At 45.3% G+C, this 19,405-nt stretch overlaps 1 non-coding gene across 1 annotated transcript; it reads left to right on the top strand.

Moving 5' to 3' along the window:
* Positions 1-17,048: 17,048 nt before the first annotated feature.
* LOC139031141 (U6 spliceosomal RNA) lies at positions 17,049-17,155 on the top strand. Its single transcript, XR_011483547.1, has one exon. It is a non-coding gene; the product is annotated as a U6 spliceosomal RNA (small nuclear RNA).
* The last annotated feature ends 2,250 nt before the right edge of the window (positions 17,156-19,405 follow it).

The following is a 19,405-nucleotide window of genomic DNA, read 5'->3' on the forward strand; positions in this document are numbered from 1 at the left end:
TCACAGAACCTGGGGCAGGAGCCAGTCTCAGGATCCCCCAGGGACCCCCACCCCACAATGCTCTTTGCAGCTGGCCCTGGTTCCTCCTCAGCCCCGACGCTTCCCCAGGCAGGTTTGGCATTTGCCACCACAGATCCAGAAGAACTTCACCTCTGGGCTAGAGCGGATCTTTTTTTTTTTTAATAAATAAATAGATTATTTATTTATTTAGTATTTTAGGCTGTGCTGGGTGGCATGTGAGATCTTAGTTCCCTGACCAGTGCTCAAACTCATTTCCCCTGCACTGGGAAGTGTGGAGTGCTAACCATGGGACCACCAAGGGCAGTCCCACCTAAGTCCTTCTGATCAAAGTCCCTTTTTCTTCCTGGGTCTGGGTCAGTTCAGAGACAGGTTATACCATTCAATGGGTGCCCTGTTCTGGGAGATGGTAATGATGGCAGGAATGAGCAAATGATCAATGCAAAGCATTCTTCTGTTTGTTGATTAGATTAAAATGCCACCTGTAAATTGAGGAGAGCAGTGGCCACAGTAAACAATGTATGTTTGGGGGCCTTTCAGATGTAAGGAAGCGATCTGCAGCTCTCTGCTTGCTTCTGTTTGGGGACCCTGCGGGGGGGTTGGGAACTATGGTGGTGGTGGGCAAGGATGGGGGCTGGGGGTGGGGTAGAGGGGAGCGGGGAGGGGTCCCTTGGGTCTCCGTGGTTTGGTTGTCATCTGCTGGGGCTGCGATGGTAGTGCCGTGCTCTGAGGTCCCACTGCCTGGGGCTGGCGTCCCAGCCCTGCCACTCACCAGCTCTGCGCCTCAGTTTCTCCAACTGGAGAATGGGGCAGGAGCCATACAGGTCATGGGACTGAATGCCTGGGGAGGGTTTGACCAAGTGCTGGCATGCAGGCAGTGTGCCATGAACTGAGCGGTTCCGCTTTCTCAAGATCGTTTCTCTAAATACAGTCTTTCTACAGAGGCAGGAGGAGCACAAACCCGAGTCATTCTTTGTTGTTTGTTTGTTTTTTGGCTGTACTGAGTCTTCGCTGTGGCTTCTCCAGTGTGGGATTCAGGCTTGGTTGTCCCCGCAGGATGTGGAATCTTAGTTCCCTGACTAGGGATTGAACCTGCGACCCCTGCGTTGGAAGGCAGAGTCTCAACCACTGGACCTCCAGGAAGTCCCAAGCCAGGTCATTCTTCATTATAGAATTTTAACTCTTATTTTCATCTCCTTCTTGAGTGGTGGCCCAGAAGAGTGGAGCAGAGCTTCATCATGGCTTCTGAAAGCTGGGAAGTGATTCTTGTCAAAACCAGGCCCTTTTCAAAGGAGCTGGCCTGCAGAGGGAGGGGCCACAGCTGGTGTGTCTCAACCTGTCTCCTCATCTGGGAGGTCACAGAGAAGCCAGATTTGTGGTTTTAGAACAGTCAACTCTCAGGATACACTGGTAAACAAGAAAGCACTGAACACTGCTTCCTTTTAGAAAAAAGGAGTATGTATATTTGGTATGAGTGAAAATGTGAGAACAGTGAAGGCTTTGTAGTAGTTCAGTGTGAGAAAGAAATTATGATAAAGAAAAAAGATTATATATATATACATATTTTTTCCCCACAATTACTTGTAGCTCAGATGGTAAAGAATCTTCCTGCAATGCAGGAGACCCAGGTTCGATTCCTGGGTTGGGAAGATCCCCTGGAGAAGGAAATGACAACCCACTCCAGTATTCTTGCCTGCAGAATTCCACGGACAGAGGTACCTGGAGAGCTACAGTCCATGGGGTCGCAAAGAGTCAGACATGACTGAGCGATGAACACAGTGATCATAAAAGGAAAAATAAGCATAGTAAAAGGAAAAATAAAATCAGGGAATGAAATGTATGCAGACAGGAGGAGAAGCCCTCCCGGAACATGGGTCAGTGTGTGATGTAGTCAGATTTCTGGATGCCCAGTAGAGAGATGGGGTTATCCTGGATCCCACAGTGGGATGCACTGCCCAAGAAAGTGGTGATGAGTCCTGGTGGCACGCCAACCGCTCTGCTGTTTTCATCAATAAAGAAACACACAGGGAGGAATGCCTGCCTTGAGGTTCCTGGTAAGTTGGGCTGGAGCTCTGTTTGGGGCGATGCACTTTCGTGAAGGAAGATGGAGAACAGTGGTCAGCCCAGTTGCAGGCAATCTTGTGGAGCAGAGTGCCTGGGAACGGCATGGATGACGTGACTTGAGAATAAAGGAGGCTTTTTCCCCACCTGCCACTGTCTCTGTAGCAAATGAATTAGTGTGATTTTGCAGATGGCCCTTGTGCCCCGAAAGTGATAAGGAATACCGAGACTTTTCATTTTGCTAATTGAATACTGGGAAAGGAAGATCAAAATGGAGTTGGTATTGCTGAGAGCTCTTTGAAATGGAATGGGAGGGTGACCTATGGACGTCTCATCCTGGATGGAATCTGACCTTTGCCTTAAGCAGGTCATCAGGAACATCTGCCCGAAGCTTGCGGCAGCCTGTCAATTTATCAGACCCCTGTGCTGTGCTTAGTCACTCAGTCGTGTCCGAGTCTCTGCGACCCTGTGGACTGTAGCCCACCAGGCTCCTCTGCCCATGGGGATTCTCCAGGCAAGAGCTAGAGTGGGTTTCCATGCCCTCCTGCAGGGGATCTTCCCCACCCAGGGATCGAACCCAGGTCTCCTGCGTCGCAGGCAGATTCTTTACCATCTGAGCCACCAAGGGAGCCCTATCAGACCCCTACCATAAAACAGACTGTGATTCCTTAAGGACAGATGTTTTCTGATTTGCATCATAATCAATCATGATTCTCTCCAGGCAACTTTTTTCTGTTCCCCAGAACGCTTTCTTAGTAACCTGAAGCCATGACTCCTGAATTGCAGCTATTTTTTAAAAGAAGAGAATTTATTTCTTTGTTTTTGGCTGTCCTGGGTCCTCCCTGTTGCTGCATGGGCTTTCTCTAGTTGCAGAGGGTGGGGGCCAGTCTCTAGTTGTGGTGCACGGGCTTCTTATTGCAGTGGCTTCTCTCATTGGTCAACACCGGCTCTAGGGCAAGCAGGCTTTAGTAATTGTAGCGTGTGGGCTCAGTAGTGGCTCCCAAGCTCTAGAGCACAGGCTCCAGTAGTTATGGTACATGGGGTTACTTGCTCTGAGGCATGTGGGATCTTCCCGGACCAGGGATTGAACCCATGTCTCCTGTATTGGCAGGTAGATTCTTTCCTGCTAAGCTGCTGGGGTAGCCCCCTGAATTGCAGTTCATAAGGCTGCAAATAAACTCTTATTTGCAGCATCTTGCATTATTATTGTTATATCAATTGGCAGTACCTCCTGGGGGGAGACTGGTTACATATTTGTGTGGGTTTTTGATTCTGTCCTTTGAATTGTGAGGCAAATAAAAACACTACATTTTTTGAGTTTTCAGCCATGGGGGAGTTATTGCTGGGTGGTCTTTGAAGATTAAGGCCAATCTTTGGGAACACTGAGTAGTTCCAATCATTTATATTGTATGGCTTGAAGAAGACCATGCCCTCGTTCATTCTTTTGGGCATTAGCTCATTTAACAGACATTAGCCGCATGTTAGAGATCAAGATATGAATAGATGCTGCAGGGAATGAAGCAACCAAGACAGACTCTGCCTTCAAGGAGCTTGCCAGTTCCCTTCGAATCAGTTTTTCACTTTTTATTTATAAAAAGAGTTTTGGCCATGTTGTGCAGCTTGCTGGATCTCAGTTTCCCAAGCAGGAACTGAACCCAGGCCACAGCAATGAAAGCGCTGAATCCTAACCACTAGACCACCCAGGAACTCCCAGGTTTTAACTTTTTAAAAATGACCTTCCCTTTGTTATACATGGGGCTTCCCTGGTGACTCAGAAGATAAAGCCTCTATCTGCCTGCAATGAGGGAGACCGGGGTTTGATCTCTGGGTCAGGAAGATCCCCTGAAGAGGAAATGGCAACCCACTCCATACTCTTGCCTGGAAAAATCTCATGGACTGAGGAGCCTGGTAGGCTACAGTCCATGGGGTCGCAAAGAGTTGGACACGACTGAGCGACTTCACTTTCACTTTTGTTATACATATTGGAGAAAACATTGGTATGGGTATTGGGCTAACAATCAAATTAACTAAATTGCAACATGATTTTTTATAAACTCTGGGCTTTCTTTAATCTTTAGATCTTTACATCTGTAGGAATTCCTTCTATATCTGAGCTCCTCTTAGGAGCCTCTTAGGCAGTAAGCTCCTCCTATCATATCTTGGCAACTAATCGAAGCAACGAAAGGGAAAGAAATGATAAAAATAAATCATTCCAGTTGGCAGAGCATCTCTGTATAGTTCTCAAAGTGGTTGTTTACCAGAAATAAATCTGATACCCTCTTGGTGGCACTGGGTCAAACTGGTCCACTTTTGATGATGACAAGAAGACAAAGGTTCTTTCTTCTTGTGATCTGTGACAGAGCTATGCCTCCTGGAATTAACAGAGTTCTTGTAGTCCAGGTTTGCTGACATTCTTGAGGCATGGAAATTTTCCTTATTTGTGTTCCAACTCCAGAGGTTTCCTGAGAGAACATCCTAGAAATAGCCTTTCACGGCGGTAGCCATCAGTCCTGGCTGCTGATTGAAATCAGTTGTGGAATTTAGAAAAGTACAGATGTCTACTGAAATGTGAATTAGAATATTCATGTACATTTTATTCTACATTAATTATTGAGCTGGAATGTTCAATGACTACATAGGGATTACATAAACTGTAGTATGTCTAGATAGAATACCTTGCTGCCATTTGAAATTATTTTATTGCTCAGTCGCTAAATCGTGTCCAGCTCTTTGCAATCCCATGGACTGCAGCACGCAAGGTTTCCCTGTCCTTCACTATCTCCTGGAGTTTGCGAAAACTCAAGTCCACTGAGTCAATGATGCCATCCAACCATCTCATCCTCTGCCGTCCCCTTCTCTTGCTGCCTTCAATCTTTCCCAGCATCAGGGTCTTTTCCAGTGAGTCAGCTCTTCACATCAGGTGGCCAAAGTACTGGAGCTTCAGCTTCAGCATCAGTCCTTCCAATGAATATTCAGGGTTGACTTCCTTTAGTACTGACTGGTTTGATTCCCTTGCAGTTCAAAGGACTCTCAATCATCTTCTCCAACACCACAGTTTGGAAGAATACCTTGCTGCCTTTAAAATTACGGTGGGGAAGAACCCCTGAACCGAGAACATATTCATAACGCATTGCTAAGGTAAAAAAGCAGGCTGAAAAGAGTATTCAGTGTACAACATGTGATATTTTTGGTAAACACACACTTATATGCATCATACAAAAAGCCAGAAAGGAACTTCCCTAGTGGTCCAGCGGTTAAGAGTCTGCCTTGCAATGCAAGGGACACCAGTGTGATCCATGGTCCAGGAAGACCCCACATGCGGCAGGGCAACTATGCTCATGCCACAGCTACCTAGAGCCTGTAGTCTCCAAGGTGAGAAGCCACCATAATGAGAAGCCTGAGCATCGCAACTAGAGAAAGCCTGCACATGGCAATGAAGACCCAGTATAGCCAAAAATAACTAACTAAATAAAATTATTTTAAAAAAGCCAGAAGGCCTCACACAAATACACCTAAGGTGGTCATCAGTGTTTGCCTTTTCTTTGGTGCTTTTCTTATTTTCTAAGTTTTAAGCATCAATCATATATTGCTTTTGTATTGGGGGAAAATTCCTTCAATAAATGTTGGTGGTTTCCCCATTAGGGACAATGTAGTGAGAAGAAGCGAAGAAACTAGATACACGTGACTGTCTCATTCATTCACTCATTCATGATTTCTACTTAGCCTTTAACTTTTTTCTGTTAATATTATTTAATGTTATTGCTTCCCTGGTGGCTCAGATGGTAAAGAATCTACCTGGAGTGCTGGAGACCTGGGTTTGATCCCTGGGTCGGGAAGATCCCCTGAAGAAGGGAATGGCAACCCACTCCGGTATTCTTGCCTGGAGAATCCCACGGACAGAGGAGCCTGGGGTGCTATAGGCTATGGGGGTCACACAGAGTCAGACCCAACTGAGCGACTAACACTTTCACTTCCTATTTATTAAGAAGGAATGTCTTAAGCACCTGCTGTGTGGTGAACATTGATGGTTGTAGGCACGGGGATGACAGAAGCTCAGCATTCTCAAATCCAGCATGCAGAAGAGGCTGCAAGAGCTTGTTGTCAGGCCGGTTCCCTCCCCGGAGGCACGGTTGAAGGGAGAGCCTGGGAACGGCCTTTGTTAAACAAACACTCTGTGTGGTTCTGACAGACTCTCTGGTATCACCCTTTGAGAACCTGGGAGGAGTGGGCCCTTGAGCTTAAATAGCTTCAAGTCTAAGTGAAGTGAGGGAAAGTTGCTCAGTCGTGTCCGACTCTTTGCGACCCCATGGACTATATAGTTCCATGGAATTCTCCAGGCCAGGATACTGGAATGGGTAGCCTTTCCCTTCTTCAGGGGATCTTCCCAACCAAGGAATCGAACCCAGGTCTTCCAGGTGGATTCTTTACCAGCTGAGCCACAAAGGAAGCCCAAGAAGACCGGAGTGGGTAGCCTATCCCTTCTCCAGGGGATCTTCCTGACCCACGAATCAAACCGGGGTCTCCTGCATTGCAGGCGGGTTCTTTACTGACTGAGCTATCAGGGAAGCCCAGATGGCGAATGTGGAAACCCGGTGTGTTGGTTACATGGTGGAATGTCGACCGAGTTCCCCAGGGTATCTATGGACCCACGCTCCTTAGCTGCCTTGTTTTAGAATGTGACATGTTTAGGAGGGAAGACAGTCAGAATGTACCCAGCCAGGTTGCCAGCCTCCTTGAGGGTCCTCAGATGAGGTGAACATCTGCCTTCCTGAAGGACGGTCGCTCTGATAGCAGTCACCGCTTCGTCAGTGAGTGCCCACCAGGCACTTGTCTAAGCATTTTATTGTGTGTGTGTGTGTGTGTCTGAGATGTCACTTCAGTTGTGTCCAACTCTTTCTGACCAGGCTCCTACATCCATGGGATTCTCCAGGCAAGAATACTGGAGTGGGTTGCCATTCCCTCCTCCAGAGGATCTTCCCGACTCAGGGATCGAAGCAGTGTCTCTTCTGTCTCCTGCATTGGCAAGTGAATTCTTTACCACTAGGCCTCCTGGGAAGCCCAGGCATTTTATTGAGTCTTCTCAAAAACCTATAGGTTATCTACCCCCTTTTACAGACGAGGAAACTGAGGTTTTAGAGAGCTTAATTAACATCCCTGTGATTACATGGCCAGTCAGTTGGCTTGTCTCCAAGAAACCCTGCTCAACTGCTATATCATCCAGCCTCAAAGTCGACCAGTGGCCACTGTGTAACCTCTAGAGGCGAGGCTGCCTCCAGGGCTCAGGAATATCGTGACTCAGGCAGCCTGCTGCTCCGAGGTCCCAGTTGATCATTTTCTGGTGTGAAATTATTAACTTCAACCTTTGAAAGCTGTGCCCTTCGTGGTCCCAGCCAGTACAAAGTTAGAAACACTTGATACAGTGCGTAAAACACAGCCAGCAGCATGTTTCCAAATCTCTTTGTAAGTCAGGCAGCATTCTCTCGAGACATTCTCGGGGGCAATGCAGTTAAGAGAACTTCCACCAAAGTCTGTGGACAGGGGGTGTCCCCTGAACCAGAGAAAGCTGGGGATTGGGGGAGGTCAGCCCCCTGGAGTGGAACAGCTAGGGGAGGGCTTTGGGAAATTTAGGCAGTTGACAAGGATGCAGGGAAATTCGCTAGTTTTTGCTCCTTAGCGAAACCCATATTTAGAAGAAAACCTATGTTCTATTCTACCCCCAGGCATGGTTTTTTCAGTCTTGTTGGTAGCACAATGGTGGAGCATTATTATTATCTCAGTTTTAAATTTTATTGAGATATAGTTTAAATACCATAAAATTCATGTACCCTTTTGAAATGTACACCCGAGTGGTTTTTAGTATATTCACAGATCAGACGCGTGCTCAGTTGTGTCTGACTCTTTGCGAGCCCGTGGACTGTAGCCCACCAGGCTCCCCTGTCCATGGGATTTTCTAGGCAAGAGCACTGGAGTGGGTTTCCGTTTCCTTCTCCAGGGGATCTTTCAGACCCAGGGATCAAACCTGCGTCTCCTGAGTCTCTTGCATTGCAGGCGGATGCTTTACTTCTGTGCATCTCCCACTACTATCTGATCTAGGAACATTTTCCTAGCCAGAAAAGAAACTCCATTCCCATTAGAAATACCTCCCCATTCTCTGTCCCCAATCAGCCTCTGGCAAATTATGGTGATTTTTTAATGGCTTTCTCTTTTCAACTGGATTACAAGAGACTGTGGAACTTACCACTCTTCCTGGCACAAAGTAGGTGCTCAGTAAATGTTTTTTTTTCCTTGAGGATAAAGCTGTCAACTTTAAGACTATCCATTCTTTTTTTGGGGGAGGGGGGGTCCATGTGATAATTTGAAAATTATATTAAATGACCAGAGGAAGAAAACATGCAGCTACCCCCCCTCACCCCCGCCAACCTCTCCATCCCATTTATGAAGGCCTGAGCTCAGAGGTCTCATGCCAACCTGAGAAATGTTTTGTTGGACTTTTAATTTGATCTAGGAAGAGACAAAGATATCTTGGGTCTTATAATGTGACATGAACATTGACGGTTCAGTGACAGTTCATGTTTTTCCAGTTCATAAAGATACAGTGAGGAAACCTGGACTCTGGGAAAGGAAAAGTTATGTTGAAACTCAGATAGGCAAGGGTCTGGATTGGCTGTTTACAGAGCAAAGGGCAGGTCGCACCTAGGCTGGTACTCGGCTTCCGTCATGCCTGGGGAGGTCCAAACTCAATGCCTTCTCATTGGCAGAGCATGAAAGCTAAAGATTATTCCCTAATCCTGTGGCATTTTTAAATCCATGGAATGGGCTTTGCTGCTGAAAAATTTTCACTTGGAGTCACACCCTCTTTGGAGATACAAATATGTTGTTTACCCCTGCAGTATCTATGGAAAGGCTTGTCAGAGTGGTGTCTGCAGTGGTTACCGCAGATGAAGTGGGTTTTGTCTCCATCCAGAATTGACTGTGCTCCCTCCACCCAAAATTTCCACTTCTTTTAAAATTCAAATAGTGGAAGCTTACGTGACAACTTTACCTCCGATAAACAAGGGTACATATGATTCAGCACACTGCTGAAAAGTGGAAACAGCCCAGATGTCCGCTGGTGGATGAACAGATAAATGAAGTGTAGTCTCTCCCGACAACAAAATAGTATTCAGCCTTAAAAAGGGAAGGAAGTACTGACACGTGCGACCACATGGGCAGGCCTTGAGAGCAGCATGCTGAGTGAAAGAAGCCAGACATGAAAGGCCACAGATGGTATGATTCCATTTATGTGAAATGTCCACGAAGAGACAGAAGGCAGATTGGTGGTTGCTAGGGTCTAGGGTAGAGGAAATGGGGAGTGACTGCTGATGAATATGGGATTTCTTTCTTTCCTTTTAGGCATGCTGTGCAGATCTTAGTTCCCTGACCAGGGATCAAACCCATCCCCCCAGAAATGGCAGCGCAGAGTCTTAACCACTGGACCTCCAGGGAGTCCTTCTTTCTTTGTTTCTTTGGCTGTGTTGGGTCTTAGTTGCTGCACTTGGAGTCTTGCTGTGTCATGGGGATCTTTCATCGCAGCGCACAACTGGCTTTCCAGTTGTGACTCTCAGGCTCCAGAGCATGCTGGTTCAGTAGTTGTGGGACACATGGGCTTAGCTGCCCTGCCGCCTGTGGGCTGTTAGTTCCCTGATCAGGGAGCGAACCCACGTCTCCTGCATGGCAAGGCGGATTCTTAACCACTGGACCTCAAGGGAAGTCTCCAGGTATCTTCTTCACAGGTGATGAAAATGTTCTGGAAATTAGATAGTGGTGATAGTTGCACACAACTTTGTGAATATAATAAAGCCCATGAAATTGTATCCTTTAAAATAAATGGTGAATTTCATGGTATATAAATTACATCTCAGTTTTTTTTTTTAAAAAAAAAGAAGAAAGAGAAGATTTGTTGCCAAACATCCCAAGGGGTTAAAAACAAGGGAAAGGGGGAAAAACCCAGTCTGGCTTTTTTCCTGGTGTCTGTGCTGAAGATGAACTAGCCACTCCCTTTGCGAGGCATTTGCTGGAGTAAAACTGTTCATGCCCTCACCACGGAAACACCCTCATCCGGGCCTTTATCATTCTTGTCTGGATGATGGAACTAAAGAATGTCGACAGCTGCAAAGGACCTTGGAGAGTTTAGTCCTGCTGTGTTGCTTGGCAGGTGAGGAAGCTAGTGAAGTGACATGTTGAAGGTTGCCTCGTTAGAGGCTAAAACCCCAAACCCAGCCTTCTTTTCACTTGACTGCTTTTGCTTTTGTTTACTTCCCAATCCTCAGTCTCCCTGTTCAAAAATGGTTGTGCCTTGCACAGACCTTAGTATTGCCAAAACACAAATCTTATGCCGCCTCCCTGCTAAAAATCCACCACGGCTTCCCACTGTCCTCCATCTCCTCTCTGCCCTTTGGCTTCTGAAAGAAACTGCCCTCTTGGTTCAGCACACAGTGTAGGGCTTCCCTGGTGGTTCGGTGGGAAAGAATCCACCTGCCGATGCAGGAGACCTGGGTTCGATCTCTGATCCGAGGAGATTCCACCTGCTGCAGAGCAACTGAAGCCACGTGCCACAGCTGTTGAGCTTCTGCCCTAGAGTCTGGCTCCACAACAAGAGAAGCCACCACAATGAGAAGCCCTTGCTCTGAAACTAGAGAGCGGCCCCTGCTCTAGAGAAAAAACCCAACTGTAGAAAAGACAACTCAGCAGCAAAGACCCAGCACGGCCAAAAATAAATAAATTAAAAAAAAACCACTTAAAAAAACTTGCGTTAAAAAACAACACACACACACAGTGTACTTTCCAATATCGCTTTGTTGTTCATGTTTTGTTACTAAACTTTGTATACATTTATGCCTTCATTCCTCAGCTAAACCCTGCGTTTCTTGAAGACTGGAATCATGTCTTATGCATTTTATGCACAGGGCCCAATGCAGTTCTTTGAACTTGGGAGGGCTCAGGAAACACTTGTGGAAGAGTTGATTGCATTCAAGACTACATACACTGAATCTTTGCCCAGACACATCCAAGGAGTAGCCCAGAGGACTTCTGTCAGTAGGTGACCAATATGTGCCTGGTCTCTTCTGTTGGGATACCAACACTGAGTTTAATTTTTGGTTGTTTTCTGGACAAAAAGATTCTGGAAGCCTTTCATGAGAATCGGTTTAGTCCCTCAAAGGCAAACATTGTGACTTAAAAACAGAACCAAATATTATTGTTGAAATAATGTTTTTATTCATTACAGAAGTAATTTGTGTTCATTGTAGAAGACTTATAAAATTCTGAGAAAGTACTAGGAATATAAAGGAGAAAATATAAAAGCACCCCTAATTCTAGCCCTTGAGGAGTATGTATTGATAGCCTTTGATTTGTATAGCCATTTTTCTTTGCACACATATGCACCACAGATAGACTGTTTACAAGAACGAGATCCCACTCTGCATGCTGCGTTGTAAGCTGTTTTAAAATTGAATGAAAAATGAACATTTGAAAGTGCATTAAGTGGGAAGAATTTTGTCGCCTTCAACTCAAGTGACTCACTCTAATGACATGGAGAAAAGGCAACTCAATATTTGTTTTGCTCCTTTGCTTTTCTTGGTGCAGGAAGGCGTGAAACAGACGGGGTAGAAAGAGTCCTACGAACTGAGGGATGAGTGCCTCTGTAGCCCCCACCTCGCCTGGTGAGACGGGACTCTTCTGTCTTTTCGAGTCTTTGTCTTCTTACCAGTTCAGTGAAGGAACTGTGTCCATTAAGGTCCTGTCCTAGCTCTAGGCTCTTGTGAGCTTCAAGTTTCTCCTTGTCCCTTCTTTGTCCTTGGTTACTTTGGAGCCCTCTATGTGCTCAAGAAGGCAGGGCATGTTACTGCTTTTTCTTTTTCTTTTTTTTTTTTTACTTATTTATGCTAGCGCAGTCCCTGGCAAATAATTGACACTTAACAAATATTTGTTAATGAATGAATGGATGAGACTCTCATGAATGATGTCCTTTGTCACAAGCATCGTTAGACCACATGGTCTTTTGGAAGCACCAAATGGGAATTCTATATTTAGATTCTTGGAATTGGGATAAAAATATGAGTGAGTAACATCATACATCAGTTGGTTAATGGAAAATATTTTCCCATTCTCCAGGTCCCATTTGGCTCCCTCTGTGGCTCCATTAGGGAGATATGGCAAGTTCCATTGGCCTCAGGTCCCTTCTGCTACTCCCATGTTCTTTCAGACACCCCGTTTCCTCTCTGGTCAGAAAAGTCATTCTACAGGGACGCAAGCTAGCACCACCTGGGAAGCCATGAATTGAAAGCAGACCCTCTCAGGCTTTAGTGCTCTTAAGAATTGCCTAGGGTCTTGTTGTTCAGTCACTAAGTCATGTCCAACTCTTTGCGATCCCAAGGACTGCAGCATGCCAGGCTCCCTTGTCCTTTACTATCTCCCAGAGTTTGCTCAAACTCATGTCCACTGAGTCGGTGATGCCATCCAGCCATCTCGTCCTCTGGGCATAGTGATCCACATTTTAGATATTTGTTCAGAGTGATTTAGATGCAGGTGGTCTGAAAAAGCACACTTTGAGGAACACTAGCTTAAAATATTTCAGGTGCAATATTTTGTCAAGCAGACAAGGCCGCCAAGAGAAGGCTATTAGGATATTCTTCATCAAGTATCAGCTTGCCCAAGCTTTGGTTTCCAAGGAGACTGGGAAATAACAACACAATGGTTCACGTTCATTACAGGTTTACTGTGCCAAGAGCTTTCCTAAGTGCCTTACATACATTATATACTTTAATGCTCTTAAGAGTCCTCTGGGGTAGGTCTGACTATTACCGCCATTGTACAAGGAAACTGAGGCTCAAGAAGTACCTCTGACTTACATATGATCAGGTGAAGCTGACAAGAGGATTAAGTAATCAAGTGCTACTACTGCCAGGTTAGGGAAACTTAACTATTATTTTTATAACAGCTGGTGAATGCCATTGGCCAGTAGGGAGAGTAATTCATATTTTGGTTTACATATTCATGTCTTTCCTCATGTGTAGATTGCTCTTGGCTATTGTGAAACTGAAAAACAAAACAACTCAGTGAAACTAATGAAATTCATGTCTTCTCCCCATGGGTGATACCAGCCCTAGTTTCAGTCCCTGCCATGTTCTGAATGTAGTGTTACTTTTACTGAACTGTTCTATTAGGGAAACTTCTGAGCACTGATTACTCACCAGATATTTGATGATATTAGGGAATTATTAGGGCTTACCAGCTGGCTCAGTGGTAAAAAATCTGCCTGAAGGAGACGCAGGAGACACAAGTTCAGTCCTTGCATCCGGAAGATCCCCTAGAGGATGAAACGGCAACCCACTCCAGTATCCACGCCAGGATAATCCCATGGACAAAGGAGCCTGCTGGGCTACAGTCCGTGGGATTGCAGAAGAGTTGGACACAGCTGAGTACACACATGGACACACAGGAATTATTATTTTTATTACCTCGGGTATAATACTGATTTTGTGGTTATGTTGAAAGGAGTGCTTATATTTAGAGTTTGATACTGAAATATGTATAAGTGAACTACTAGGAGGTTTTGGATTTTCTTCTAAATAATTTAATTTGGGCAGTAGATGAATGAAACAAGATCAGTTTTAGGATGACAGTTGTTAAACTTGGCTGATGAACACAAAAAAGACTTATTATACTGTTGCCTCTAGTTTTGTATGTTTGAATATTTTCATAATGAAGAGTAGAATCTAATTTCATGTCTCATGCCCTTTACTCTCTGCAAGTGGATTTAATCTGTATCACTACGATTCTTGAGGCTAATAATGGATTAATGTGTGATTGCTGTAAGAGAGAATTTCCTCTTTTTTTTTGTCCACGTGGCATGTGAAATCTTAGTTCCCTGACCAGGGCTCCAACCTGTGCCCCCTGCAGTGGATCCTAACCACTGGACTGCTAGGAAAGTCCAGCATTTGTGTTTTAAACAAGGATCTGCAATGTCTTAACCCAAAGAAGGAAATGCTTTGGAAATTTCAGGCATTACCCCAACCTGATAGGAGAAGTATTTGTATTAACTTGAACTTTCTCCTTCCCTACTTTTAGCGATCAGGTACAGAATTGTACCTGATTCCTACCTTTGGGGACACTTTTGATCATCATTTTTTTTTCCTAATGATGCTTTGTAATAACATGGTGTTATGTAATGTTCAAAATGCTTCCATTTGCTACTCCTAGACCATTATTTCTTTTCTGTGAGTAGACTGTGTATTGTTAAGCATGAGAACAAATAAAGGTTGCCAGAGGTTAACTGGATTTAGTTATTGGACTGGTTAATTAATTCTTTTGTTATCTATCCTCCAAACAAGAAGCATGCACTGAACACCTTGTATACATCTTGATATGGAGCTGGACTGACATGATACATACAAAATACTGCCTGACCTTGAGGTGCTCAGACTTGGGGGGTGTGCTAAGTGAATAAATCTACGAGGTTGAGGGCTTTACAGAGGAGAAGAGACTTGTGCTGGGCCATGCAAAATAAATGGAAGTTCATCCCATTTCCAGTGAATGTCAGAACGAGAACCCTGGAATTCTGTCTGTTCCGTCCAGCACAATTTCTAGGTGGCAGTTGAGCTTCGCCTTTTTCATCGGATAAATCTCAATTTCCTGAGTTCCTTAGAACTCGGGCAGGATTTTTCTAACAGCCTTAGAGTGACGCCGTCATCTCCGCTGCACTGAGTGAAGCCGTCCTCTTTGTCTGGGATGCAGGGAGCAGTCTGCTCCTGGAGAGGAACGGGTGGAGGGCAGGCTGCCGCCCAGGGCACCATTCCTGCTAGAATACAGCCCAGGGCATTCCGTCCTCCGTGATACAGATGACAGCATCCTTCCTTCGGAGGCTTTCCAGGTGCCGTGGAGAGCCTCACGCCTGTTTACCTGTTCTTGCAGCCATTACTCACCTTGTCCCTCACACCCCCCACACTTGCACACAAAGCCACAGACTGACTTACAGGAAAAAAAAAAAAAATCAGAACCTTCCCCCAGCCCCATTCTAAAATGCCAAGTGTTTCAGTTTTGAGAAAAAAAGAAAGCTGAAGAAAACATGACTCATGACAGGGCTGACAAACAACTATCTGGAGGTATGCTGGTGAGTCACGGCGTGGAGATCTGCCTTTATGTTGTGGAAAAGACCAGGATTGAGGGAGCATCATGGGACCAGCCAGTAAAATTCCACTACTCTCCGAAGCCGATTTGGAAGTCATTGAAAAACCATGGGCTTCTTTCAGCTCCAGTCTAGTGCAGGACTCTGGGTGTCCTCAGGTATGTTGACCTACACAGGAAGTCAGAAACAATGATTATTAATAACTGGAACAGAGCCATTATTATCTTTCCATGTCCGCTGCTATGCTGAACCAACCCTGCTTGCTTCTTCGAGCCAGTGAGACCGCTGGATTTTCTTGAAGGGTACTGGGTTGCTAAGCAACAGTGCTGGCAGCATCCATCATGCCCAGCAATGTCAGCGAGCCAGTGTGGCCTCCAGAACACGCCCCCACCCCCACCCCACCCCCCACCCCCGTCCCTCCCACCCCTCCCCCACAAAAGCATTAATTTGCATCTAGGGTACAGGACCTGTGCCAGGTGATTCTGTGGATAAAACACCACAGTGCAGCACACGAAGCGCAAATATTGTTTTTGGTTGCAAAGCAAGGCATGTGACGTAGTTGAAAATACAGGCTTATTTGTGTATGCTCTACACATAAAGAGGGTAGGCATAATTTAAAAGCCTGCATGTCAAATATCCTGGTGTGTTCCGTCTTTAAATCATTTTTTTTCCTCTCTCTGCCCATACAGCATCTTATTTATGCCCTGTTCTGTCCATATCTACCTCCCTCTCTTTGTTCTGTGGTCTCCTGGGTGATAAAGCTATTGTTTGTGCGTAGGGCTGTGTGGACAAAGGGAGCCTCTTTCTACATGGGAGACAGCCCTGTGGTTAACCATTGGAGGCTGCCAATTACAAGCCCCATCGAATGGCAGCTTTGCTCCGGAAGTGCCCATTTTTCTGGGTGGGGTCCCACCTGGGCCCCAGCTGTCTGTATCTTTTACTTCCTTTTGAGAGGCAGCAGGCTGCATAAGCTGATTAAATGCCAGAGGCAAAGGGATGGACAGGAAGAGTATCAGCTTTGGGGTGAGACAGACCTACATTTAAATCCTTTCTCTTCTCCAACGAGCTCTGGCATCCTGGCAAGTTTCTCTCCCTGTTTCTGAAAAAGATGTTAATAAAAACCACCTCACTGGGTTTTTGGGAGGGTTGGGTGTGTCAGTGCATTAATATTCCTGGCCCCCAGGGTTTATTAAGGGGCAGATATTACAAGGATTGAGAGTCCTTTGAATTGCAAGGAGATCAAACTAGTCAATCCTAAAGAAAATCAGCCCTGAATATTCATTGGAAGGACTGATACTGAAGCTAAAGTGCCAATACTTTGACCACCTGATGTGAAGAGCTAACTCATTGGGAAAGATCCTGATGCTGGGAAAGACTGAAGGCAAAAGGAGAAGGGGTGGCAGAGCATGAGATGGTTAGATAGCATCACCTACTCAATGGACATGAATTTGATCAAACTCCAGGAGATAGTAGAGGACAGAGGAGCCCGGTGTGCTGCAGTCCATGGACTTGTAAAGAGTAGGACACGATTTGGTGACTGAACAACACAATTACAAGGACTGAGTGAATCACAGATGATTCTCAGTCGAAAAGGAATTTAAGGTGTCATCTGGTTCAGCCCAACAAAGAATTCTATTTTGCCTACTTTTTCCAGTGGATAATCAGGACAGGATCCAGCTGGACTGCCAAGGTTGATGCTTGGTGATTGGGTTGAATATGATGTCTATCACCTTCCTTAAAGTTATCTCTTGGCTTTGGGGACCTTACATTGGACCAATGTTCTTCCTTATAAAACTGAACAGCGGTGCTCGCTTCGGTAGCACATATACAAAAATTGGTACGATACAGAGAAGATTAGCATGGCCCCTGCGCAAGGATGACATGCAAATTCGTGAAGCGTTCCATATTTTTTGTTCATTGCAGCACTGTTTATAATAGCCAGGACATGGAAGCAACCTAGATGCCCATCAGTAGACGAATGGATAAGGAAGCTGTGGCACATATACACCATGGAATATTACTCAGTCATTAAAAAGAATTCATTTGAATCAGTTCTAATGAGATGGATGAAAATGGAACCCATGATACAGAGTGAAGTAAGCCAGAAAGATAAACACCAATACAGTATACTAATGCATGTATATGGAATTTAGAGAGATGGTAACGATAACCCTATATGCAAAACAGAAAAAGAGACACAGGTGTACAGAACAGAATTTTGGACTCTGTGGGAGAAGGTGAGGGCGGGATGTCTCGAGAGAACAGCATCAAAACCTGTATATTATCAAGGGTGAAACAGATCACCAGCCCAGGTTGGATGCATGAGACAAGGGCTCGGGCCTGGTGCACTGGGAAGACCCAGAGGGATCGGGTGGAGAGGGAAGTGGGAAGGGGGATCGGGATGGGGAACACATGTAAATCCATGGCTGGTTCATGTCAATGTATGGCAAAACCCACTACAATCCTGTAAAGTAATTAGCTTCAACTAATAAGAATAAATGGAAAAAACAAAACAAAACAAAACAAAACCTGCACAACTCTGGGTAGGTGAAATCAGGAAAAAAAATACATGAATCTGAACTAAATTAAATTCTTAATTAAAGAATTATAATAGCTTGGGAAAAAAAAACTGAACAGTGTTGGCTGGCAGGACCTTTGGTTGACTGAGAGATTTTGGTGGTGGTCAAGACCTGGAATTTGATAGAGGTCTAATAAAACTGAAGGGTGTTCCCTGGGAACCTGGGAGGATGACTTTGCTGGGTTTTCGTCCAACAGCTCTGGCAAAGTTTATGTTCCCTCTGCTCTGAAGCCATTAAAGCTATGTCTAATGCCCCATTGAGGCCAATCTCTTAAACAGGAAATATGTGGGATGCCTTATCTGAAGGTGACTTTCTAATTTTAGATTTAAACCACAACCACTGAAGATGGTTAGTGCCAGCAAGTCTTCCTCAGTTTACAAAAAAATTCTACTTTTTTTTTTACTTTTAAAGGCTCCACCTCTCACCCTCAAGAATCCAAACCATTCACTTAGAAAAACTACTCCCTTTGAAGGAAAGCTAGGGCTTTCCTGATCTGGTGTTTTCAGCCAAGGAAGAGCCAAACAGACTGCCCCCAGCCCTAGCTTGTGGGAGTCACGTCCCATGGTTCATGGGGCAGCCAGTCCTTTTTCAGAGCCTGGGAAGAGGGATAAGGGATCAGTCTAGGTTTATAGCAGGTCAGAGTTGAAGGAGAAGACTGATGAGCAAAGTAAATTCAAAGGAGACAGGTGGGCCAGGGCATCTGGGAGACCCTGGCTATGAGAATGGGGAGGGGGGCTGCCCTGGTGGTCAAGCAGAGGAAATGGGTGAGGAAGGGCTCTTGGAGTCCTCCCAGGGAGGGTCTCTGCTCCTCCCATCCCCACCCAAGGGTGCTTTGGAGCCCAAGACCATGAAGAGGTAGAAAAGATTCCTCCAAAGTTAGGACACTCTGCAGTAGAGGTGACATAGAGGCCAAGATCAATGGCAAAATATCTCCATCTAGAAATCTGTCAAGGAACATGAGCCAGACTCACTCGCTTTCTGTCCGGGCCTTGTCGCTTGACTGTGTCACTTCCAGCAAGTTATTTATTTAACCTCTTGGAGCCTCAGTTTCCTCATCAGGAAAAGTGGGAGATAATAATACATACCTTTTGGATTATTTTGAGACAATTGAGGTAATTCATTTAAAGTTCTTGGGACAGTGCCTGACACACAAAATACTCCAGAACTTTTAACTCTTATTTGTTGTTGTTTTGACCTAAGCATCTCTCTGGAAAAGAAGCTGTTTACCCACACATTTTCTTTTGCTATGTGTTAGAAGTGACAGTGGGTTGTAAGAAGCCCCAATTCTACCTCAAAGTGTGAAAGCCTTTGATGCTGAAACTCCAATACTTTGGCCACGTGATGTGAAGGGCCAAACTCATTAGAAAAGACCCTAATGCTGGGAAAGATTAAAGGCGGGAGGAGAAGGGGATGACAGAGGATGAGATGGTTTAATGGCATCACGGACTCAGTGGACATGAGTTTGGGGTAAACTCCGGGAGATGGTGAAGGACAGGGAGGCCTGGCGTGCTGCAGTTCATGGGGTCACAAAGAGTCGGACAGGACTGAGCAACTGAACAACTTACAGTCAACCACGGAGAAG

This window comes from Odocoileus virginianus, chromosome 25, assembly GCF_023699985.2.
Source record: "Odocoileus virginianus isolate 20LAN1187 ecotype Illinois chromosome 25, Ovbor_1.2, whole genome shotgun sequence".
Lineage (NCBI taxonomy): Eukaryota > Metazoa > Chordata > Mammalia > Artiodactyla > Cervidae > Odocoileus > Odocoileus virginianus.